Here is a 27,140-nt window from a genome sequence, read left to right as displayed (position 1 = left end):
GTGTCATCTGCAAATTTCACCAGTTTACTGTATATATTGGTGTCTATATCATTTATGTAAATTAGGAACAAAAGTGGTCCTAAAATTGAACCCTGCGGTACCCCACTATGAACGCAGGCCCACTGTGACATTGAGCCTCTTATAACTACTCGCTGCTTCCTATCCGTTAACCAGTTATCAATCCAGGTCGCTACAGTTCCTAAAATACCTGTCGCTTTGAGTTTAAGTAAGAGCCTCTTGTGGGGGACAACATCAAAAGCCTTTTGGAAATCTAAGTAGATGACATCATAGGCCTTCTTATCATCAACTTCCTGAGTAGCTTCCTCAAAAAACTCCAACAGATTTGTTAAACAGGATCTACCTCTCCTAAATCCATGCTGGCTATCCCTCAAAATGTTATTTGAGTCCAGGTAATCTACCATTTTCTCTTTGATTATAGCCTCCATAACTTTACCAGTTATACAAGTTAGACTGATTGGCCTATAGTTTGACAAATTACTTCTATCCCCTTTTTTGAAAATGGGCGTTATGTTGGCATGCTTCCAATCAGAAGGTACCACACCTTCAGATAAGGATTTTTGAAACAGTAATGTTAAGGGTCGGCAAATAATATCCCTCATCTCTTTTAACACTATAGGTAAGATGCCATCAGGGCCCTGTGATTTATTTATTTTGAGCTTAGCTAGGCTTTGCAAAACATCAGCTTCAGTTATATATATATTAGTTATAGACGATATACTGTATATATATATTTATTTGTATTATATTAAAATATTAAAGTAAAAAAAGCTCTTGTATCAGAATCTACGTATATTGGTATCAGCAGTTATGTATCGGAATTGGAATGGAATGGAATTATTAATTATTATAATAATAATTATTATTGTTATTATTATTATTACAGTATGCCATGGAAATTTTCAGATTTAGCTTCAATTATGTGGAAAATGACTTAATTAAATCCAAAAACTTGCAAAGCCAAAGGGGATTTCAGTAGGTGGGACCTGATCTCTGAATGTATTGTCTATAACTGTGATTATACAGTATGTGTTACAAGAAAGGGTCCAGGCATGATAGGGAGTCATCCAGGGTAAAGCAGAGACACATTACACACAAGCACACCAGTGTGTGTGGAGGACAGAAACATTTGCTTTGACCAGGGGAATCCTGCAGAAGAGAACAGTGCAGTCAGGGGCATAGGATTCATTGGGGGGTCGGGTGTATCGGGGCCGGAGGTGTGATGTCACATCGCATTATAGAGCGATTCTGTAATTGCAGTGTATGCAGTTTTCTTTCTTTATTTGTAAACTATTGCTGTTACATGTGCAATACATAAAGTGATATTTATTTTCTCCATTTTTATTGATATTCATCTTCACTAATATGGCAATTTAAGTGCTGTAATGTTCTGCATTATATATGCTGACCCCTATGCTTTTGATGTAGCTGATTTTAGGTTTATAATAGAATACTATAGATTTGCTGCAAGATTTCTTGCGTGAGTGTGAATGCCTGAAAGCGTGTCACCCCTGAAGCATGAGAGTTGGCAACCCTGTGTGCAGAAATTGCAGAATTCCACCACAAATGTCAGGCCATGCACTGGAAAAATTATCTCACTTCAGGGTCCACTATGATACCCCAGTCACTCTCTTGCACCCTGTCTTCTCTAACATACACATGCTAACTTTCCAGAAAGAATCACTAGCACAATCACAACAAACATAAAATAATGATTTGGAGATCATTTCCTAGAGACCTGTAGAAATAAAAAAGGGGATTTATTGAATCTCTTCTTAGCAATAAATGGGACCTTCTGCCATCTTAGTGAACTGAATGATTCTGAGTTCCTGGTAACTGGGTAACTTACATTGTGGTGTTTTCCAAATAAATGCCACGTCTGGTCCTGTTTTTATGATGGGCTTCTTACTCGTACGCCCTGACAGCAAACACAGTGGGATGAGAATTGTTTCTGACACAGATGCACTTTATCGATGGGTTATCAGTATTGCTATTTGTGCTGTGCTATTAACTAATCAAGCTAGTTGCAGTTCACACAGTCAAAAAACAAGGTAATCTTTATGAAAACTGATCAATGAGAGATGATTCAATTCCACCCCTTACTAAAAATTATCATGGAATTATCATGTGAGTATGGTTGTACTGGATTGTACTTTTAATGTTTTTCTATTTTGTGCATGTTACATGCCCCTTATGATGAATAAAAACATAGTTTCACGTTTTCCCTCATCCACTTGGCACTTGGCAACAGGGCACCCTAGGCCGCAGTTCGATGATCGACTTTGTGGTCGTGTCATCAGACTTGTGGCCGCATGTATTGGACACTCGAGTGAGGAGAGGGGCGGAGCTGTCAAACAATCACCACCTGGTGGTGGGTTGGCTCCACTGGTGGGGGAGGAAGCTGTTCAGACCTGGCAGACCCAAGTATATGGTGCGGGTCTGCTGGGAACGTCTGGCAGAATCCCCTGTCAGAAGGAGCTTCAATTCTTACCTCCAGCAGAACTTCACCCATGTCCCGGGGGAGGCGGGGGACATTGAGTTCGAATTGAGTCCAGGCGGCTGACCGGACCTGTGGCCGTAAGGTGGTCGGTGCCTTTCGCGGCGGCAGTCCCCGAACCCGGATACCATCAAGCTGAATAAGGAGTTCTATCAGGCCTTTTTGGCCTGTGGGACTCCGGAGGCAGCTGATGAGTACTGACGGGCCAAGCGGAATGCGGCTTCGGTGATCGCTGAAGCAAAAACTTGGGTATGGGAGGAGTTTGGCAAGGCCATGGAGAACGACTTCCGGATGGCTTTGAAGAGATTCTGGTCCACCATCCGGCGGCTCAGGGCGGGAAAGCGGTGCAGCATCAACACTGTTTATGGTAGGGATGGGGCGCTGCTGACCTCAGCTCAGGACGTTGTGGGTCGGTGGAAGGAATACTTCGAATACCTCCTCAATCCCACCGACACGCCTTCCAAAGAGAAAGCACAGTCTGGGGACTTGGGGGTGGACTCCCCTATCTCAGGGGCAGAGGTTGCTGAGGTGGTTAAAAAGCTCCTCGATGGCCGGGCGACAGGGGTGGATGAGATCTGCCCAGAGTTCCTCAAGGCTCTGGATGTTGCAGGGCTGTCTTGGTTGACATGCATCTGCAGCATCACGTGGACACCGGTGGTGGTGTCTCTGGATTGGCAGACCAGGGTGGTGGTCCCCCTCTTCAAGAAGGGGGACCAGAGGGTGTGTTCCAACTATAGGGGGACCACACTCCTCAGCCTCCCACACTCCATCATTGCCACTCAATGATGTCAGCATTTACTCACTCAGCCTTGCCATCTTTCTGGTCTGTGGTTCATACTCAGAAAGAAGAGATTCCTCTTTCGGGAATAAAATGAAGAAACAGCTTTGAAGCCCCTATGTGCTAGCGGCGGAGGGGAATATGGATTCTAGGTATGTGCTGTTCTGTGTATTTTCTTTGCCCCCCCTAGTGATCAGATGTGGTTTAATTATACAGTTATGGTACAAAGCAGGGGTCCACATCTATTTTTCCCAGAGGAGTATATTCCTTCAGCAACACAAGACCAAGGTACACCATGTTAGAAAAAAAAAATAGCTGACGGGGTGAGGGCAAAATTTGGCAAGCAGAGGACCATTGATCACATGGTCTGTATTAAGTTGTCTGCTAGTTGCCCCTGGAATTATGGTGACCACCTAATCCATGTCAGGAGGGACACTATGAGCTACAACAGGATTTGAAAACTACCATTTCATACATTTCAATTAAAAGGACCAGGATTTCACTTACTGTAAGCACTGGGTTCTTGCCGTATGCTGATTGGTCAGTCTCCTATAATCATGCATATGTGTCAGTAATGTTAATGCAAAACAGCTGGATGAGTCTTTCAATCTAGGAACTAACCAAACATTTTAGCAGAGCACAGAACCCTTTCAGCTTTAAAGTAGTTCGTAAAAGCTGAAGTAGCTCATAGTGTCCCTCCTGACATGGATTAGGTGGTCACCCTACCTGGAATGGAGTGTTTGGTCACTGTTTCATGCAGCTTTTTTCTGGTGTGAGCGTGGAACTCTGTACAGAAAGAATCAGATTTCTCCTGATTGGGATTAGGGGTTTTCCCATAGAAATAAATGGAAGGTCCCCTTTTAGAGCCAACATGTGTCTGTGTGAATTTGGGTTGGTTACTTATGGTTAAGGTTAGGGCTGGGTAGAGTATAAGGGTGTTGTGATTGGGATTAGGGTTTTTCCCATAGTGAATGGACGGTCCCCATTTAGATAGGTGCACCAACATGTGTAAGTGTGTGTATGTGAGTGCATGTGGGGGGGAGCGGGGTTGGGGGGGGTTAGATCAGGACAAATATTTCAGAGCTAGGGCAGCCTTGTCAAAAAAACATTTTGATACCACTGCCTTAAAGCAAGAATATCTCCACTCGAACCAAGGACCTTTCACATGTCAGGTAAATGTGATACAGTCTCTGCTTCTTTATCAGTTGTGTAGGGTGTCCAATTAGGGAGAGTAGCAACATAAAGTGATTCCCTTTGTAAACTATCTGCCTGACTGCAAACTGATGGAGGTCCGAATTTAGGAATCCATTTGTATCTGAATCTCTTCAACTATTTTCCTGCTGAGTTCCTCTGTAATCTGTTTTGATCAGGCCATATTGCAACTGAACATAAATTTTGTTGTGAATAACAAGTAATCAGAATCATGTGGTTTCTTTTATATGACAAGACAAGTCAAAACATGCACCTGAGTTAACATAACCCCAAAATGATTATGCACCTCTGTTATCATAGAGGTTCGCATTATGTTTTCCCATAATGATTTTTAAAAATGTTGTTTAACAATGATAGAGTAATGTAAAATAATAGTGTATTTTTAGGACAAGTGGTTTTAGAAATTGGATGGATGGATGGATGATCCAAGCTTGAGAGCCAGAATCATAGTTCACAAACAGGCAAAGGTCAGAAACCCGGCAGAAAGAAATGAAGGCAAACAAATCCAAACTGGGAAACTGGGATTCAAATCCCCAGCCCAATTACAGGCAGAATGTCACATAGTTCATGCTGGGAGTATTGGGCCAATTACCACATCCAAATAAAAGACAAATAAGAGGCAAAAACTAAAAAGCACGAAATCAGATCATGAAACAAATGCTTAACAAGGACTTTACTGACACTGGGTGCTTTTTATCCATGCCAGTTATGTTGGTTGATGAGTTCAGAGTTTACCTGTCATTCAGGGGATGAGGTGCAGGATCCAGCTGGGTGAGATTGGGTGGATACTTGGCTTGATCCAAAAATCAGATCACATTTTAGGAGCCAATCATGCAGCGAAACAGTGACCAGATAATCTATGTCAGGGGGCTTTGAGCTGAGACAGAATTTGTAAATTCCATTTCAATTCAAATGACCTGGATTTCACTTAAGCACTGAGTTCTTACTGTGTGCTGATTGGTCCGTGTACTATAATCTTGCATGTGTCACTAATGTTAATGTAAACAGCTGGATGAGTCTCTCAATCAAGGAAAAAAACAGTCAAAGCACAAAAGGAAGTAAACTATTTAGCCAAGTATAGGAGCTGTTCAGATTTAAAGTAGTTTGTAAAACCCAATGTAATTCAAAGCATCCACCCGTACATGGATTATCAGAGTCCAGACAATTCCAAAGAAATCAATTTTTTTTCACCACTGTATAAGATCTGGTTGATACCTTTACACTGTGTGCACAATTATTAGGCAAGTGAGTATTTTGGCCATATCATCATTTTTATGCATATTTTCCAACTTCAAGCTGTATAAACTTGAGTGCTTATTGGATTTAAGCATATCAGGTGTATTTGCGTAATGAGTGAGGGTGTGGCCTAAGGAGATCAACACTCTATATAAAGGTGTGCATAATTATTAGGCAGCTTCTCTTCCTCAGGCAAAATGGGCCAAAAAAGAGATTTAAAGGACTCTGAAAAGTCAAAAATTGTAAAAAGTCTTTCAGAGGGATGCAGCACTCTTGAAATTGCTAAGATATTGGGGCATGATGGTTCTGTGGGGCATGACCACAGAACCATCAAACGTTTTGTTGCAAATAGCAGACAGGGTCGCAAGAAATGTATTGAGAAAAAAAGACGCAAATTAACTGCCAAAGATTTGAGAAGAATCAAATGTGAAGCTACCAGGAACCCATTATCCTCCAGTGCTGCCATATTCCAGAACTACCCAGAGTGTCCAGAAGTACAAGGTGTTCAGTGCTTAGAGACATGGCCAAGGTAAGGAAGGCTGAAACCCTAGTGCTGCCAGTTTTTAGAAGATACTTCCTTCAAGCAGTGGTACAGGAAAAAGTCTGCATCTTTCAAGAAGACCATGATTTTTATGCAGGACAATGCTCCATCGCATGCATCGAAGTACTCCACTGCATGGCTAGCCAGTAAAGGCCTAAAGGATGAAAAAATAATGAATGGCCCCCTTCCTCACCTGACCTAAACCCTATTGAGAACCTGTGGGCCCTGCTTAAATGGGAGATTTACAATGTAGGAAAACAGTACACCTCTCTCAACAGTGTCTGGGAGGCTGTGGTTGATGCTGCACAAAAAGTTGATCGTCAACAGATCAAGAAACTGACAGACTCCATGAATGGAAGGCTTGTCACAGTTATTGAAAAGAAGGGTGGCTATATTGGTCACTGATTTTTTTTGACATGTCAGAAATGTTTATATGTAAATTTTGAGTTGTTTTATTATTCTCACTTTAACAGATGAAAATAAACAAATGAGATGGGAAAATGTTTGTTTTTTCATTTAGTTGCATTATAATTCTGCACACTATTAGTTGCCAAATAATTGTGTACACAGTGTATATTCTCTTAAGAAAGACAAAACCTCACTTTTACTTTCTTAAACATTCAGGTTTAGGTTCATTAACATTTTGGATTGACCGAGAGCACTGTAGTTATTCAATAACACCTCTACAACCTGTAGTTCTTGACTTAATTTTGAAGAAAAAAAAAAAATCTCTTTATATTGGATTTAAATTCTGTATCCCAGCATCAGTTATTTAAGTAGTGCACCAGCCTACTTTTAAAATACAGCATTTTACTCTGCTGCTCGACATGTGTGAATGTGGGTCAGTGTAGTTTTAACATGAAAGGATTTTAGCAATACAGAGTGATCAGAGCTAAAGTTTATAGACCATGACTGCAGCTCAGAGGATAGCAAAGGAACAAAGGTATGTGTTCTCTCATCATTTGCCATTGAATGATGATTTAAATAACATCTGCATATCATGTTGTGTTGACTTAACAGGCCTAATCCATTTCAGTGAAGTTGATATCATACAGTGTTATTTGGCTAGTACTACTACAATGGGACATGATGCAATTTCAAGTTTATAATTGTGTATCTTCAATTTGATGTTACAATTTCATCTACAAATTAAGTATAATTGAAATCAGTTACATATTTCCCATCCTTTAGACAGTTGTTGGAGGTGTTAGCTGTTTTGTCAGATGACTTTGGGACCAGTCCTCAACAACACACAAAAGTTAAGGGAGTCTTTTTTTTCGGTCTCGGTCTTCGTCTCGTCTCAACTTTGTCTTGGTCTTGACGCAGTCTGTCTTGGTCTTAGTCTTTGTCTTGTCTTGGTCTCGATACCCTCTGGTCTTGGTAATGTCTTGGTCTTGGTTTAGGCGGTCTTGACTGCAAGTCTAGCTCAGTGTCCTCTATCTGCTGGGAGCTGGAAAACACTGGGGTTACTGTCGCACATAAACTGGAGCAGGGTGGGCGACATGGACAAAATATTTTTGGTTATAATCATGACCCACTATATATAGTCATGTGAAAAAGAAAGTACACCCTTCTAGGTGTAGGTCTGGACTTCGACTGGGCCATTACAACACCTTGATTCTTTTCTTTTTCAGCCATTCTGTTGTAGATTTGCTGGTGTGCTTGGGATCACTGTCCTGTTGCATGACTCAATTTCTGGCAAGCTTTAGCTGTTGGACTCACATTTCACTCTCCAAAACTTTGGTATACAGAGGAGTTCATGGTCAACTCAATGACTGCAAGGTGCCTAGGCCCTGTGGCTGATTAACAAGCCCAAATCATCACCCCTCCATGACCATGCCTGACAGTTGTGATGAAGTATTTGGGCTGATATGCTGTGCTTGGTTTTTGCCAAACATGGCCCTGCGCAGTATGCCCAACCATCTCCACTTTGGTCTTGTATGTCCAAAGGACATTGTTCCAAAAATTGTGTGGTTTGTTCAGATACAACTTTGCCAAAACCTAAGCCGTGCTGCTAAATGTTCCTAAGACCAGGCTGAAGACCAGAGGTGACCGAGCCTTTGGGGTGGCTGCCCCTAGACTTTGGAATAGCCTACCTTGGCATTTTAGATCTGCCTTGACTCTGGACACTTTTACTGTAAATCTTTTCTTAAGACACATCTTTTCTCGATGGCATTTAATTTAGGATGAGTTGGTCTAAAATGCTCTGAGTCTGTTGTTCTTCATTTTATGTTTCTTATTTGTTGTCATTTATTGTTTTTAATGATGTGAATCTGTACAGCACTTTGGTCAACTTTGGTTGTTTAAAAGTGCCTTATAAGTCGAATTTGATTTGATTTGATTTGATTCGATTCGATTTGCCTTTTGGTGAGAAGAGGCTTTCTCCTGGCAACCCTTCCAAACAAGCCATACTTGTTTAGTCTTTTTGTAATTGTACTGTCAAACATTTAACATGATAACTGAGGCCTATAGAGTCTGAGATGTAGCTCTTGTTTTTTTGCAATTTCTCTGAGCACTACACGGTCTGACCTTATGGTGCATTTGCTGGGACATACACTCCTGGGATGATTGGCAACTGTCTTGAATATTTTCCACTTGTGAGTAATCCATCTCAATGGAGAATGATGGACTTCAGATTGTTTGGAAATGGCCTTATAACCCTTTGCAGATTGGTGGGCAGCAACAATTGCCTCTCTAAGACCATTGCTGATATCTTTCCTCCATGGCATTGTGTTATCACACACCTGAATGGTTCAGGCCAGCAAACTGCCAAAATTTCTACTTTTCCAGAGTGGTCACGCTTGCTGATGATCAGTTAATCAAGTGCATTTGAGTAGCAGCACCTGACTGCTACTTACCCTCTTAATTCCTATGGAAGCAGTACTTAATTTTTCATTCACTGCTTCTGCATTTTGGCTTAATTTTTGTTAAATACATAATGACACAGTATAATATGTCATGTGTTGTTGTTCATCTGAGGTAGTATTCTACATAATTTGAAGACCTACTAAGGATGAAATGATTTCATTATTATTATTATGTTCTCATATGTAAAACCTTAGAATTGAATAGAATCTTTTTCACATAACTGTAGATCACATTATTTCTTTTTTACTGGTTTCAGTGTTTTTGAATTGAGCCTACCAGACAGGAGAAAAGTATCATATGATTAGGCATTTCTTTGATACCAGACCAAGTTTTTTCACATTTTGTCATTTCTTTTAAAATTTTATAATAAATTTAGTATATAAACATGGCAAGGGATGGCAACTACTTGTACAACCAACCTCTCCTCCCCAAGTGACAACTACACTGTTTCTGAATAAAGATCATAAACCTCAGTTCACTCAAAAGCATCATGACTTCTCATTTGCAGGAGAAAGCATGTTTATTTCCCCAAGAATCCCCACATGAATATTCTCCATTTTAGTAGCTCATGTAGGAATTATTAGCTCAGGTAAATTTTAATATCTCCACCAATATGTTTGAATTAATTAAAGTTTAATTATTATTTAATGCTGATTATTAACCAATTGTTATGCTGAATGGTCGGCTCCTCCAAACTCGATTGCGGTATTCCCGTGAGTCTGTTAATGTGAGACTTAAATGGGATTCACTAATTACCAGTATCACTTAGTAACCTGGGTTAGAAGGCTCGTCCACCGAGCTGCGTCACCAGGTAATGTAAACGATTGGTAGCGAAGCTCACGGCCGATGAGAGAGAGTCTTGCGATGTTTCAGGCAAGTTTGAGGTTCAGAGCGTGTAGCAAGATCGCACAGAGGCAGGGACTATTGTGAGCACTCAATGAACAGAGGCTGAGGTTGTGTAAAAGACATGCATTTATTCCTAACTAACACTACAACTAACATAAGACAGACATTACACTTAACACAAACAACAAACACGAAATAACGGAATGGTAACAATCAATGTAATTATGAAAATGCAATGACCGGATTTAAATGAGTTACCTTAAAAGGAAATACTGTTCTGCAAAGCAAGCCCCGTTTGTAGAAACACGAACCTAAAGTCATATAGTAGGTTAACAGAACAGCTTAGGTTGTTTGAATGAAAGGAAGTTGGTTTACTTGGTTGCAGAGTGGGGGGGTCTTTTGTAGTTGGTTGCAGAGGCTGATGAGCTGATGGAATCATGGCACTCAGGAAGGTGCGGCGTTTGGAGCAGTGGAGTGGAGCCCCGTGGATTCTCTCTTCTGGAGAAGCTTTGTCTTGGTTGCAGTTCTCTGTCCAGCTGGGCCTTCACCGGAGGGCTTCTTGTGGGCTTCTCTTCTCCTGGGCTGATGTTCTCTGCCTCTCCTCGGGCTGACGGGCTTTTCTCTGCTCCTTGATGATCTTTCTCCTCCTGATGATCTTTTCAGCCCTACTTTGTTCTGAGGTGCCAGGTTTTTATGGTCTAAAGTTCATGAATAGGGATGACCAGGAATTGGACTCCTGGCCTAATGGCTGGCCATCCATTTGGCGGGCTTTCGGAAGGGGGTCTGTATCAGTCCTTTTGGGATTTATGGCCCAACTGATTCTCCCTTTACTGATGATTTTCATTAAGCTAGTATAACTTTTGATACATCCACTTTCATGGTACTTCCTGGCCGGATTTGGAACCAGGGGTGATTATCAATTAGTTTGACACCAAACATGCCATACCAGCTTCACAGGTTCACACCTCATACCATCTACGTATATTAATTGATTAATAATTACTTTTATTATGTATGTGACTGATTCACATCAGTATATGATACAGGTGTTTTGGGTTGCACCTCAACAGATGTTACACTTTGTGCAGACATTACATCAAATATTCATATTACAAACAGCACATCTTATCCATAGATAGACGTGGCCGTTAGTTTGTGGTAATATCAATATAAGTTGCACATCTGGACACAACATATCTTGATTGGTGTGGCTTATCCCAATTGATCTTCTCCAGAATGGATAAGGTACACCTTAATTCAGTTCTTTTAACATAGCATGTTAGAACAAAGAAACTTGGTAACGGTCCACCAAGATCTGATAAGGACCAAAAAGGAATGTTGGAAGACACACTGGTTACACTAATTTCCAGATTCTTCTGGTATACCATGAGAACATGTATACAATGGTAGCTATACCTATTTATTTATTCAACTTTATATAAGTGTTCAAGTGCAAAGGGGTAAAATAGGTGATACTCCGAGAACATGGTTATAAAGGTGGCACACAAAACACTAAGATTGTCTAAGGACACATACAAACATAACCTATCTGTATATTGAGGCTAGTAGTCGTGAGTAAATCAATATACAGGGTATACAAAAGCCAAACTTAAATGAAACTTTCTTTAGGGTGTTGGTCTGTTGGGGTGAATGGTATGCAAGGCAGGATGTCTGGGGAGGGAGTTGTGTGCCAAGTCGAGGGACCCCTGTCCTTGAGGTCCACTCTGCTTGTCTGTAGGTCCCTAACTCTTTGGGCAATAAAAGTTGGAATGCTGGCCTCCCTTGTTATCTGTGTGTGTGTGTGTTTATGTGTGTAACCCCCCTTTGGTGCCTAGGCTAATGTTTACATCTCGTACCAGGCTAGGCCTGATCTCAGGCCACCTGCAATTTAAGCTCTGTGATATGTGCATGTGTGATCCTACACTCAACTAGTAGGATATTGTGCTATTAATACAAATGTTGAGAATGTAAATCCCAGGGAGCATACAAAAATTGTAACCCTTACCTCTACCGTAGGTTGTTTTACATAAAAGTGTCAGATAAATGAGCTAAAAAAATGTCTTATTACGTCATACCTTCCACATGCAGTGTCACGTAAATTAAAAAAATATATATGTAAAGTCTAAATTTAATAGACACACAATGGTCAGACATTGATTAACTAACTTTTGGTTTTGGTTTGGTTACTTTTTGTAATTCAGTGATATGGTGTTTGAGCTCTTCAGACTACATGCTATACCATCTTCAATCCACCAGATGTCGCTGTTTAATGCATCGAAATAATTTTCCCAACACTGCGAAAGCAACGCCTTGTGTGCTTTATGAGGCTTCATCTGCCCATCAATAGTTGTTTGGGCTATAGTGTTTAGACTCCTACACCAAGACCAGCATCTCAAGCATTTCTCTATGGTGACCATTTTTCTGCTAAGGCCAGCGAGCCTGCTTACACCAATATGCCCTCCCGAAACAAAGCAGAAAAAAGACTTCCTACAGAAAAAATTACAACAATCAATAAACACAAAACAAAAACACGCAACACATTTTTGGTAGCCAATAGGCTTGTTTTACCATATATAAGAAACATTTACCCCCATTACCCAGGAATCCCCCTGCACAGCTGGTAGTTCCTTGAAAGAAACCCAGTGGTTTTGCAGTTGGAAATCAAATTCAGATTGGGGGTGCACAAGTTACAAGCATTTGTTTCTAAACTTGAAATAAAGGCAATTATTTTTAACAGCTAAATGTATGTCTTGTGTCATGTTTCCGTGTGTGAACAGATGCTATTTGCAAAATGAAAGACATTGTACATAACGGTAGGCTTTTTCCAGCACCCAATCTAATTCACCACACAGTACATTATTTACATTGAACAGAGAACCCCACTGAAACAATCAAAACAGTTCAGTGTTCTTTCTTTTGCATATACTGGCTTCCAAAGAATCTGCTCTATGTCATGCCCTGCTTGTGCCGATCCTCCTGTGTTCCATGCCCCCCTCGCTACCACGTGTGGAATCCCAATGTCTTCAACTCTTTCTAGTCTTGTTAATAGCTGTTGTGTATTTAAGTCCACGTTAGAGTATGTTTCCCCAGTCCGGTCATTAATGTTGTAAAGTTGTGAAGTCGTTGTTTGTTCCTGCCTGTCTTTACCCTGAGTAAACCCCGTATTCACCTGATTCCTCGAGTCCTGCTCCTATTTCCCTGGTCCATGCCCATATGTCATGACACTATCATTTGGCTGTCACCACTTAATCCATAAAAACTATTATAAGCCAAACGCCAGGTATCTGCGGGAAGCCATAGGAAGGATACCATGCGTGTGAAACAAATTTTAGCAATGATGCCAAACATGCAAGGCAAAGATGCCCCTACATTGCCAGGTTCCCTTGGGGTCTTTCTGTTGAGTCTTAAAATTTATAACACTTTCAAGAAAAAAAAATATGTTAACAGTACTTCATGGTCCTGCCAACTTGACAAGACCCGGAAGTCAAATGGAGATCTGAGCATACAGACCACATGCAAATCACTTATGATCAGATGTTAGCAAAAGTTCTATGTTCTGGCGTAGATGACTGAGCGACCTTCATAACATTCCACTTGTGTCATGGTGCCTTTTTACCGTTTGCCTTTACCGCTAATTTATTTGCATGAGCAGTAGAAGTGTTTTGCCTGGCAAAGTAGCTCCCATGCCATTTCGCACTTGTGGTTGGATTCTGTCAGCTGCAAAGATGACACACTGTTGCTGAATGAGTGCCTTGATCCTATAAACTAACCTTTCTAATGAAGCTGGCTTTTTCACATTTATTAGTTTATTTTTCTAATTAAGTAATTTATTTACAATTTATGCATGTAAATGTAATGAGTTGATTGCTGCCTGGGACTGACTTCCGGCCTCCTTTTTCATGACCTTAATCAGGATAAGCAGTTAGAAATTGGGTGAGTCTAAGGATCTTGCATTAGTTATGGTTGCTTAATGATATGGTGGCTTTTTGACTAACTCTGCCTCAGTGTTTTTTGCTGATATAATAAAATATAGGAACTCTTGTCTTTTTTTTCTTGTAAGAAATTATTTTTATATCAGTGCACTGACTATAGTTTTTTTAGTTTCTTTTGCATTGAAGCGGGTATGATGTGTGACTCCATAGGTTAGACCTGGTCATCGGTTCAGATCCCGTGGCCGCAGGGGCAAATCTACAGGGGGGCAAGAGGGGGCAGCTGTCTTGCCCCCCAAACTTTTCAGTTGCAAAAAGTGTAATCATAAAAACGCAATCGCTAATATGTCCATAAGCTGCTCAGATCACTGAAACAAACAGGACATGGAAAGAGACCTAACTGTATATATGCAATCTTAGGTCCTGCAAAAACTTTGCTACGGCACTGCGCTAAAACGTGCAAGACACAGAGAGCTGACATCGCGAGCCTGTCTGTGTGCAGGGTCAGAGGAGAGGAGCCATGGAGCTGCGCAGCGTCTTAAGGGGAAGTCCGAGCTTCGCCGTTTTAAGTTTAACCTAGTATACGCAAATTTTATCAAAGTTAAATTAGTAATGAATGTAATATATGCTGAATTAGCAATATATGGTTTGTATGGTAATAGAAATTCAGCAATTTAGTCTGATACTGTCAGGGGCGGATTAAGGTGTACAGAGGGCCCTAGGCTACAGTAGTCTGTGGGCCCCCCAACCCCGCCCCCCTCCGCACCCCCTCCTCCCGACCAGCTTGTCTGGTCTTATCTAATAATAATAATAATAATAATAATAATAATGCCTTTCTTTTATTGAAAATAAAAACAGCAACAACTGTTGTAGCTATATGCCCACAGACCACATACATTAGACAGCATTACACTTGCAGCCCTTAAGAAAAAATACAAAAGGGCAACTGTACACAGCAGTTGTACTATTGCCACTATTACCACCATTGTACTATTGTACAATGCTGCACTATTACCAATTTACCACCATAACACTACAACTCCTGACACATACCGTACACTAGATGGCTGACTCTTGGGAACAAGGCTAACTACCTTAACTTGTAGCCTACATTAAACATTGATAACTGGACATCAAATAGGCTCACTTACTGTACATTAGGCCACATGACAGCAACCGAACCCCCAAATACACAAAACAGTATACAACAATTAAACTAAAGCATTACATAGGCCTGCGATTGTGGACAAAATAGTTTTGTCACAGGCCTACAGCAGAACTGGAAGATCAACAGTACAAAATACAAAACCAGTGTTCTTACCATTAGAAGTTCGTCTTCCTAGCCTTTCTTGTAGAGAAGTCGTTGATTAGGCTTGTGAAATGGAGTTTCTGCAAAATGTCGCTTTCTAGAGACATTAGTGTCAGGTGATTTAATTTGTTTTGGCCCATTGTGGATCTCAGTCTGTTTTTAATGAGTTCCAGCTTCGAAAAAGAGCGCTCGCAATGCCACTGGCATTGGTCACAGGCAATGTCATAAAAAGCCGCAACGTGATGTCAACATTAGGGAACGCTGTCTGTAGGTTCCTTTCCCTCAAATCCCGCAGAAGTAAGCCTGCAGATGTGTCCTTGCCTTGGCTTTCCTTAACATATTCTCTGAAATGTACAATTTCTTCCACAAAATCTGCCTCAAGATCACCTATATATTTTTCCTGGAGAATTGTGGCTTCTCTACGAAGATCTTCTAAGGAAATTGATGATAGATGGCTCAGAACTCCAAACGTTTCCCTAATGTTTTTGTAGGAGTCATATCTCCGATCTATTTCTGCAAGGAGTCGATCGATGATTGCAATGAACACTGTTGTCCTGAACTTGTCTCGGCCTGGTCGACACTGTCAGGTTCGGGCGTTTCGTCTGCTTTTTTTGTTCTTTTCCTTTGCCTCTGCGTGTCTGCTTTGTACATTTTTTTTGCAGCATTCTCGAATTTGTCAAAATCATCCCGTAGGTTAACCACATAACCCCTCAATGAACCAACTAAATCAACAGCATTGCTTAAATCCAGGTCCACTGCTTGCAGAACAGCACTTGTTCTGTGAAAACGTTGGAGTATGTTGTTCCATAGGTTACAAAGGAAAGCATTTTCTAATTGTTCCTTCTTTGAGCTCAGCGAGACAGCTTCACGCTGGGTTGTCACATGTTGGCTGGAATCTTCACTCAGTTCAAGCAGCGACTGCTGTATGTTCGCATAGTTTTGGGAAAGCGCTTTCGTAGCGGTTGTGTGTGCTGTCCATCTAGTATCGGATAGACTTTTGAGAGTCTCTATCCTTTGATTTTCATTAGGCTCCAAACCAGCTGTGATGGTCTGCCAACGAGAGGTAGATTTGGACGCAAAATTAAAAAGTGTTTGAACAAAACTGAAAAATTAGTCTCAAAACAGCTGTTGACACTATTCATTCCCACTAAATTGAGAGTGTGTGCAGCACACGGTACCCATTCGACCAAAGGGTTCATCTGTCTGATTCGAGCTTGTAGGCCTCTGTAAGTACCAGACATGTTCGCTGCATTGTCATAGCACTGGCCTCTGCAATCATTAATATCAATGCCCATTTCCTGTAATACAGAAAGAACAGATCGGAAAAGTGACTCTCCTGAATGATCCTGAATTGGTAGAAATTTTGCAAAACGTTCCACAACGCATCCATTCGTTAAGATATATCGTATGATGAATGTAAGCTGGTCTGTGTGTGTAACGTCGGGGCTAGAATCGACACTGATTGAAAAATACTTTGCCGTTTTGATCTGACTGATCATTTCTGCAAGGACCTGCTCTCCCATCAACTCAATAAATTCCTGACATATTGTTGAGGAAAGGTATGATGGAGTTCCCTTGCCAGCATTGCCAAATTTCTCCATATGTGCTTTCAAGAAGGGGTCAAATTCGCTAATGACTTCCAGTGTTCCCAAAAAGTTTCCATTATCAGATCTTCCAATAATTTCTGTTTTACCTCTGAACGCCAGACCCCGTTCCCAAATAACTTACACGCAAAACAAAAGATGGTGCCTCTGGATGGAGAGTAGAGAAGCCACTCCCGACTCACAATTTCTCATGAACAATGACTTAGAAAAGTACCTTTTTTGCTGTTTGTATTGTCTCTCCGATGCAGCAACGTCTGCGTCTTTATTACGCCAGTGGTCAGGCCCCATTGTAGTCAGGGGTGAATTAAGGTGTAGAGAGGTCCCTAGGCTACAGTAGTCTGTGGGCCCCCCAACCCCGCCCCCCTCCATGCCAATGGGGGCCCCCTTGCAGGCTGGCACACGTGGGGCCCCTAGGCTTAAGTCATATCTAGCCTGTGCGTTAATCCGCCCCTGATTGTAATCCAGTATTTTCTAGCATTTTCATCAATTTCGCCCCAGCAGCCAGGATCTGGGCTTAAATTAGCTTCTACCAGCACCGGACTTTCTGCTGGTGTTCCATCAGAGACTGCAACAGGAGGCGGGTCCGACGCCGCATGGAAAGTATCATCAGCTAGGGTAGGACTGCTTGTTCCCGCTGTAGAGCTAACAATAGCTCCAGCTCCAGTTAGCATAGCTCCATCACTGAAGTCATTATCAACGTTAACTTGATTTTCGATATGGTGATTGTTGGATCCAGCACCAGGTTTGAAATATCCTGTCAATATAGGGATTTGCCGTAGAAGATTTTGGTGTCATTGTTCTTTAATTCTCTCTGTTTTTCGTTTCTGAGCGCCACTATCATATTTTCTTCTTTCTGCCATTTTCTTGTTTTCACTCCTGTCAAGTGTATGGCCTATTATATCGTGTATTATGAGCATTGCCATGTTTACCCAATCAGCGTCGCTTACGATTTGTGGGCCAATACAGTTTAGATATTTTCTCGTATGCAAATTTAAATAAAATTATATATTTTTTACTGGCCAATGGGGGCCTCCTTGCAGGCTGGCACACGTGGGGCCCCTAGGCTTAAGCCATATCTAGCCTGTGCGTTAATCCGCCCCTGGATACTGTAATGTAAGCAAAAAGTAGGCTAAAGTTGCTCGCTAAATGGAGTTCCAAGACGTGACTTCTAGGAGCATTTTAGATTTTATGAGCCAACTTTCGTTTTAGTAAAGACAAAAAGAGCTTCAAAACCCTGGCATGCTTGAATCCATAACGTTTAAGCAGTGGGTTGCCAGTGGGGACTGTAGGGTGGGAGTGCAGCTTTTCAGCTTGGAGAAATGGTGAAATAATAACCTGTGCCATACAACCATGGCAGATGACCGTCTAAGCAATCTAGCTGTTCTCAGAACCATCGTGGAAAAGCGCTTAATTTGGATATTTTTGTGAAATCAAAAGCACATAATTACACCAATGAATTAGTCAATGTCACCAAAATGAAAAGTAGAGTCAGCATTGTTTAAATCATGATCGTCAAAATGCTTAGATATATTGTCAGTAGGTCAGTGTGAGCGTACTCCTGAGCTCCACAATTCTGAATGATAGTTGGTTTCCCCTTTCTCATTGTCACTGACTGATCACTTTCCAAAGACATAAAACAGAAAAGCTGTAATCATATGAAACACACCAGTTTAACATTGCAAGGTTCTACATTACAGTATGTAAAGTACCTGCATGGCATGTACATGTAACTTCTTCAGATCTCAAAACGCAGTAAATAGCAAACCAAAATGCAAAAAAAAAAAAAAAAAAAAACAACAACAATAAAATGCCCTGCAGGAAAAACAGAATTACAACAAAATCATTTACAGCTGTGGCCAAAAGTTTTGAGAATGACACAAATATTCATTTTCACAAAGTCTGCTGCCTCCTTTGTATGATCAGGCGCGGATCCAGAGGGGGACGCACCTGACGCACGCCCCCCCTATTTTTCCATGAACAACAATTTTTGTTGCCTAGAGATTCACGCCTACGGCACTCGCTCTAGTGGCTGTGCCCCCCCTTTCCAAAAATCCTAGATCCGCCCCTGATGATGGTAATTTGCATATACTCCAGAATGTTATGAAGAGTAATCAGATGTATTGCAATTAATTGCAAAGTCCCTCTTTGCCATGAAGATGAACTTATTCTCAAAAACCCATTTCCACTGCATTTCAGCCCTGTCACAAAAGGACCTGCAGACGTCACTTCAGTGATTCATTAACACAGGTTAGAGTGTTGATGAGGACAAGGATGGAGATCACTCTGTCATGCTGATTGAGTTAGAATAGCAGACTGGATGCTTTAAAAGGAGGGTGGTGCTTGAAATCATTGACCTTCCTCTGTTAACCATGGTTAATAACATGGTTATTGCTTTGCACAAAAAGGACTTCACAGGCAAGGATATTGCTGCTAGTAAGATTGCACCTAAATCAACCATTTATTGGATCATCAAGAACTTCAAGGACAGAGGTTCAATAGTCGTGAAGAAGGCTTCAGCACACCCAAGAAAGTCTAGCAAGAGCCAGGACCTTCTCCTAAAGTTGAATCAGCTGTGGGATTGGGGTACCACCAGTGCAGAGCTTACTCAGGAATGGCACCAGGCAAGTGTGAGTGCATCTGCATGCAGCGTGAGGCAAAGACTTTTGGAGGATGGCCTGGTGTCATGAAGGGCAGCAAAGAAGCCACTTCTCTCCAAGAAAAACATCAGGAACAGACTGATATTCTGAAAAAGGTACCGGGATTGGACTGCTGAGGACTGGGGTACAGTCAGTTGCCATGTTTACGATTTGTGGGCCAATACAGTTTAGATAAATCCCCTTTCCAATTGCTTGGGGCATCCAGAAAAAAGATTGTCCGGAGAAGAAAAGGTGAGCGCTACCATCAGTCCTATGTCATGCCAACAGTAAAACATCCGGAGACCATTCATGTATGGGGTTGCTTCTCAGACAAGGGAGTGAGTTCATTTACAATTTTGCCTAAGAACACAGTCATGAATAAAGAATGGTACCAAAACATCCTCCAAGGGCAACTTCTCCCAACCATCCAAGAACAGTTTGGTGATGAACAATGCCTTTTCCTGCATGATGGAGCTCCGTGCCATAAGGCAAAAGTGATAACTAAGTGGCTCGGAGAACAAAACATTGACATTTTGGGTCCATGGCCAGGAAACTCCCCAGACCTTAATCCCATTGAGAACGTGTGGTCAATCCTCAAGAGGCGGGTGGACAATCAAAAACCCACAAATTCTGATAAACTCCAAGCATTGATTATGCAAGAATCGGCTGCCATCTGACAAAAAGATCTACAAACACTGAAGCAGCAAACTTTGTGAAAACCAATACATGTCATTCTCAAAAATTTTGGCCATAACTGTACATGCACAGGAGGGGAATCGATTTATTGACCAAAGTATGCGTAATTAATTTTTTTTAGTGTGCATGTAAACATGCTGACTCTGTCATTGTTTTGTTGTTGGGTGAACGGCATGCTAATGAGATGGCCCATTGACAAAACAAGGTGTGATACGCAGAAGTTCATTGTTGCTGGTGGTTAAAGGAGGTCGCAGTAGTTCTATTGATAACAGGACCTTTTTGTAAACAACTCTGACCATGAAATGGGAAGTAGTTCACTTACGGCTCAGCAGTGGAATCTGTATTTTTTCACACCGCAAATGTAATGTTTTTCTTGGGTTTCATGTGTTTGTTGTTTGTGAGTGAATACACAGTGGCCTTGGGCCACTTCTGTTTGGAGAGCATGAGTGGCACGCGAGGAGCACCGCACTTCTGATTGGTGAGCATGATTGTCACACAAGGAGGATGGCATGAATTTGTAAAATTATTCTCACTACAGTTTTAAGCCTTGAGTCAGACATTCTGTATAATGCATATCCTAAATTGCAGCCTGTGATTTGCTAATGGCGTTGTTTCAAATCGCAATTTCGATTTGAAACTGATAAATCGTTCAGTCCTAATCGCTGGGATTTTCATCAGTCTTGAGTGTCTGTTAGTCATTGTTTCGTTCCTGGGTTTTTGGGTTCTGATTGGCCAGAGATATCCTTTATTTTCTGGTTGTGGTTGTCCTGTTTCTATGTTTCAATCTTACTTCCTGTTTCCTGTTCCTGGCTTTTCCATTGGTCCACACTTCAGTCTGCTTTTTATTGACCTCATCCTGCAGCTGCTCATCCAATCAGATGTCCCGACTCCAGTCGGTTACCTGTTTTCTGCAGTGTACTCTCCAATAGTCCCTGTACCCAGGCAGCTGTAAATCTGGTATTGTGGATGGATGGCCTCTGGAAGGCTCTGTGTCATACTTTGTTTCTGAAAGCCAGTAAAGGTATCTTTGAGTACTCTGAACAAGTGTTGTAACAGTAACATCACTAATGGTGGAACAACCCTCGATAGTAATGCTGTATTACTTTGACAGAGTTTGCAGTTGACCCAGCTCCATTCATGAAGGCTGGCTGTCTCTCCTTTCAGTTGAATGCATATTTGTTTTTTGTTTAGCGTTATTGCTATGCTACCGGAGGAAGGAAACATGGATTAAAAAAAATAAAATTTCTTCTGTTTTATTACAGATCTGAGGGGCAATGTGGATAAATATGGTCCGTTTATAAGAAGGATCCAACCATACTGGTAGATGAAAATTGTAGCTGCATCATTGATGGAGACAGTCAGTGAATATTACCCAGAGGTGGATAGTTCAGGTCCATAAAGTAAAAATCCAGACCAAGTTTTTTCTTTCAACAAACCAGTTGAGCACCCTGTAACTGTTACCATTTATACTGGCTGGTTGAAACAAAATCTTGGTCAGGATTTTTACTTTCTGGACCTGAGCTGTCCACCTCTGACATTAAGTACTAGTTTACCTTTAGTCACAGAGGAAGGCACGTTGGTCTTTTGTCATCACAAGGACACTCAGGCTTAAGATGGGAGGGGGGGGGGGTGGCTAAACACCTCAATAATGTCATATATAATGAAGGATGGACATAACTGGTACACAAGTACGCATTCACCTTTAAAAACGATACGTGTGACAATCGATTGTTTGTAAAACTGCAAATGCGTACTTATTTTATGTGCAATTGTGCTGCTATGACAAGAACATACCTTGCATTTTAACCTGCATACTACAATTGAAGTACGGCATTTGTTGTATCGTTTTTAAAGTTAAATGCGTACTTGCGTACCAGTTATGTCCGTCCCAGTACATAATATAATGCTTGGTTTACAAAAAAAAAAACTGGCAAACACATATAAATACATCTCATTATATAATTTAATTTTTTTCTGACACTTTTCACTTAGAGAATTCTTACCATTCTCTTAAAATAGTTTAGTCTAAACTCCTGCTCCGGGTCCATGTACCAAAAGCCGGCAAGTGGAAAAACACGGCATTGCTTTGTATGCAAAGTTAATTGATTGAAGGTCTTGTGTCATAACCAATAGTTAATCAAGAAAACATTATGTGTTATGGTCCCTTACAAAAAAGTACTGTGGTATTGTCATCAAAGTAATAGCAGAGTAATAACACTAAAAGCATTGTAACTTGGCCACCTAGCAAAAACAAGGAGATGGTTTTGGATTTTCGGAGGCAGGATGCAGCTCATCCCCCTATCTACATCGGAGGAGGTGCTGTGGAAAGGGTCAGCAGCTTCAGGCTCCTTGGGGTCACCCTCAGTGCCAACCTCAAGTACTCAGAACATACAGCAGCGGTCACCAAAAAAGCCCACCATCGACTTCAATTCCTCAGATGCCTAAAGAAGGCTGGGGTGTCCACCTCTGTCCTCACCAGCTTTTACAGGTGCGCTGTGGAGTCCATCCTCACAGGGAGTGTTGCGTCTTGGTACGGCAGCTGCACTGCTCAGGACAAGAAAGCTCTACAGAGGGTGGCAAAAACAGCTCAGAGGATCACAGGCACACCACTCCCAGCCATAACGGACATTTATAGCACGTGCTGTCTCAGGAAAAGTAAGAGCATCCTGAAAGACCCCAGCCACCCTGCACTGGCACTTTTTACTTTCTTGCCATCAGGCAAGAGACTCAGGACAATTCACACACGCACAACACGATTCAGGAACAGTTTTTACCCCAGTGCCATCAGGATATTCAACACACAGTAACTGTGGTTCTCTCTCTATGTGCAATAAATCTATTCTTCACACTATGTGTAATACTGGAACACAAAACAACGTATACTGCATTGTCACTTTACACCTTACTATGCAACTTACTTCACACTATGCACTGACACTTTACATTACGCACTTTCACATTATTCAACTTAGCTGTGACTATTATTTATTGCTGCTACACCACTTTGTCTTCTATGTCTTCTGTGTATCATGTGTTATGTTCTGTCTGCGAGGGAGGGGTTTTCAAGTAAGAATTGACAATAAACTTCAACTTCAACTTCAACCTATGTACCATGGTATACTACATAGTATTACAGTGTATCTTCAGTTAAAATACAGTGGTAATTTATAAAGCTTTTTGTATTACACCACAGTAACAATATGTTTTTAAAAATGCTTAGCTATGGTAATATAAGCTTATTTTTAATATTATTTCACCTAATGTTTCTTGTAGCATTGTAATACTACATCACTGAAATTAGACATCATAATTACATTACATCTACCATGCATGACATGTATCTGTTTAGAAAACACTTTAACAGTTTAATACATAGCCACATGCATCAAACCAATTAAACACTTATCAATGTAAGTGTTTCAATGGCTAAAATTGAATTCTTATCAAAACACATGTTGTGCATTTATTTCAAATTCCGAAAATAAAATGTGACATCATAATTACTGATTTGTGTGAGTTGCTTAGGTGACCAGGGCTGGACCATGCAGACCTGGCATTTTTTTGGAAAACACCACAAAATTACTTGGTTACCAAAAACTCAGAATCATTCAGTTCATAAACTGAGCTGGCAGAAAGTCCCATTTATTGCTAAGAACAGATTCTGTAAATCCCCTATATTTACTTTTTTACTCTCTAGGAAATCTCCTAGTCGCGATTTTATATTTGTTGTGATTGTGCTAGTGATTCTTTTTGGAAAGTTAGGATAAGTTTGTGATCTTTCAGGGTGCAGGAGAATGACGTATAAGGGCATCATAGTGGACCCTGAGCTGAGGTCATTTTTCCAGTGACCTTTGTGGCGGAATCCAAAAATTTGTGCATACAGGGTTGCCAACTCTCATGCATTTGATGTGACACTCACACTTCCAGAATTAAAAGGTAATAAACTTACATACATGTAAATGTGTGTGCAGAATTGAAAATCCAACTCCAGCCAGCTATCTTATCATAGTTAGCAACCCAGCATGGGTCATAATTTAAAAAATTCCCACAACTTCAGCATACATAATGCAGGATCTTACACTGTTACTTAAACTGCCATATTAGTGAAGATGAACAACAGTAAAAATGGAAGGATGAATATCACTTTATATATTGTTAGTGTAACAGCAATAGTTTACAAATTAAAAAAGCTAACTGCATACACTGTGACTATAGAATCGCTCTGTATTGCGATGTGACAGCACACCTCCTGGTCTCTGCTTTACCCTGGATGACTCCTCGTCATGGCTGGACCCTTTCGTTTAATGTCATGGTCTATATAATAGAAGCTAAATCTGAATATTTTCATGGTGTCAAGGTGCTGAGCAGGCGAATCGGGAAGACAGGCGAGTAGAGCCAAGCGGACGGGCAAACAGGTTTTATTTTAAGGACAGGGAGCATACGGGGAAGCACGACCACTAGACACTACGTAACAATACAATGACAGATCTGGGGACTACTGACTGAGACACGGACTAAATACACAAGACAGCCAAGAGAAACAGGAAACATTTGATGACAATCAGGGATTAACACGAGGTTACGAGGTGGGTGTGGCACACACGAGGATCGGATGGAGCTGGGCGTGACACATGGCATACTCTACTATTAATAATAATAAAAAGAAGAAGATCTGATAGCATTTAACTAAATGTTCTTTATTTGAGGCACAGTTAATCAGGAGGGGTGGCCTGTGGGATTAGGGTTATGCCCATAGGAGTCCCCACAAGGGGAAACTCAATTTTATAAAAATCTGTGAATGCAATTGAGAAAGTAAAAATGCCAAAAGTCTTGTTTTTGTTTGGTTACTTAAGGTTAAGGTTAGGGCTGTGTAGGGATTAAGGTTATCATTGTTGGGATTAGGGATTTGCCCAAATAAATGAATGAATGGTCTCCACAATAATATGAATAGAAATGTGCATGTGTGTATACAGAGGTTCTCCCTGTGTTATGCGAATGTCCTCCCACAGCCCATGGACATGTAGTTATTCTAATATGTGTCTCTAATACTGCGTGGAATAGGCTCCAGGCCCCTCAATAAGCTTTTGTATGTGTAAGTATGTAATGCTCAAAAACCTGCACTAGCTGTAAACAAGAATATAGAGACTCACTAGTGGTCTCTGTACACAGTACACATGGCTATCAGTAACCTTCTCTCTTAAGTGTACACAGCACGAGTAGTGTCCAGAACATTCAAACATATGCAAATTCACTCACAGAGTCAAATGGTGAGGGCCAACCAAGGCCATTCAGTCAGAGCAATGTTTTACAGTATGTTGATTATTTATGCATGCAGTTAACAGTACATCATTCAGTCTGTGGTGTCACCGTAGGATTAACTTTAAATCTTATAACTGTATATATATTTTTTTTTTCTAGTTTCATGTTAATCTTAATTTACCCCACAATATTTAACTTTCCAGTGTGAGGCTTCTTTGTAAGACTGTCTGAGCAGGCTGCAGATGTCAGCAGATGTTCCTAATGAGTGAATAGGCCTGTTCACACCCTACCCAGATTTACCTCTACAGTGAAATACAGCTCTCTTCCGTGAATTGCATAGTTTTATAGAATATAATGTTTAATATTTGAAGTGTGAATTTTTGTTTGCCAGGTTTATTGATTTTTGTGGATTTTTATTTTTTTTTTACTTGTAAATTTTGTTAACGGGAAGATAAATATTCGTAATACTTGGTTTTGCTAGATTTTTAACTGAAAATTTAAAATGTGCAGCAGTATTATGATTAAAATATTTAATATATTCCACAAGTGTATTCTCATTGTATTTAAATACAATTCATTATTGATCTTATTTTGGTCATCAGCTGTACTACTGTCAAAATTTTGGTATCAGCATCAGTTCTTGAAAAACACAAATTCTTACAATTAGGGAGCAGAAGTCTACGATAAACTGTCAATCCAACTAAATGATTTACAGCTTCATTAGGTATAATTAAGAGGTCAGCTGGAATAAATCCCATTTGCCTCACTGCGATCATGATCAGGATTGCTAAGAGTTAAAGTTAACAGTGACAAGAAGCTCCCCTGACAGCTGAGGTGAAAAAAAATGAAGAAAAAAGGAAAAATCCACTTTGATAGTGTAAAAGTAACTGTGTGGAAATGAAGTTGTAAAATATAATGTGCATTAACAAAGGAATGCTAAAAATAATTAAATCAAGGTTCGCAATTTAAAGACATTTTAATAATATTTTAACAATTATATTTGTTTTATATTTGTAATATTGTAACATTATGCTATACAGAACCATTTATTATAATTATTATTGTTATTATCCATTGTTGTTATTGTTGTAGTTGTTATTAGCCAATTATGTTCTATCACAGAAGACAAGGGTTATTATAAAAACACACGTGAATTATCTTGTGCTAGACAGTGTGACATTGTTGGAACTGGAGTACAGTTTTTATTGTGCACACTACACATAGCAAATGTCATTACCAGTACTTCTTAGCCTCATCATAACATTGAATACTGTGATTCGTCAGCCTCAGTGTCCTCAGTAGTTGGTCCTCTTGGGTATTGAGCCTCACTTACACAGGCTACTGAAGGTTGCTAAAACCACTGTATTATAGGAACAGGAATGTGGATGGACAGTCTTTAAAATCATATCACTGTTTCTCAATGTCCATATACTGTATATACTTAGTATATAGTATTCAGACTAAATTCAGACTGTGTCAAATGGGGATGAGAAGCGAAAATGACAGATTTAAAAGCTAAAACATGAAATTAGAAACAACTTCTTAGGAGATGTGGGAGGTTATTCAATGTTTTATGATTAAAGTATAACAAAGGGGGAATTTGAATAGTATTATTAGTCAGTTTTCTCATCTATCTCCAACAAAAGAACACACACAGTCGGAAAGTAGCACATGCACCTTCAATGTTGCTCACATGCCAGGGGAGGCATGC

The 27,140-nt window shown here is 40.6% G+C and overlaps 1 protein-coding gene across 2 annotated transcripts in view; it reads left to right on the top strand.

Moving 5' to 3' along the window:
* Window positions 1-27,140, top strand: part of LOC111833683 (ena/VASP-like protein) — a 64,499-nt gene that overhangs the window by 16,216 nt on the left and 21,143 nt on the right. The gene's annotated exons all lie outside the window — the stretch shown is intronic.

The sequence above is a fragment of the Paramormyrops kingsleyae genome, chromosome 19 (assembly GCF_048594095.1).
Source record: "Paramormyrops kingsleyae isolate MSU_618 chromosome 19, PKINGS_0.4, whole genome shotgun sequence".
Classification (NCBI taxonomy): Eukaryota; Metazoa; Chordata; class Actinopteri; order Osteoglossiformes; family Mormyridae; genus Paramormyrops; species Paramormyrops kingsleyae.
The sequence above is the reverse complement of the archived record's forward strand: the minus strand, read 5'-3'. Positions and strand labels throughout refer to the sequence as shown.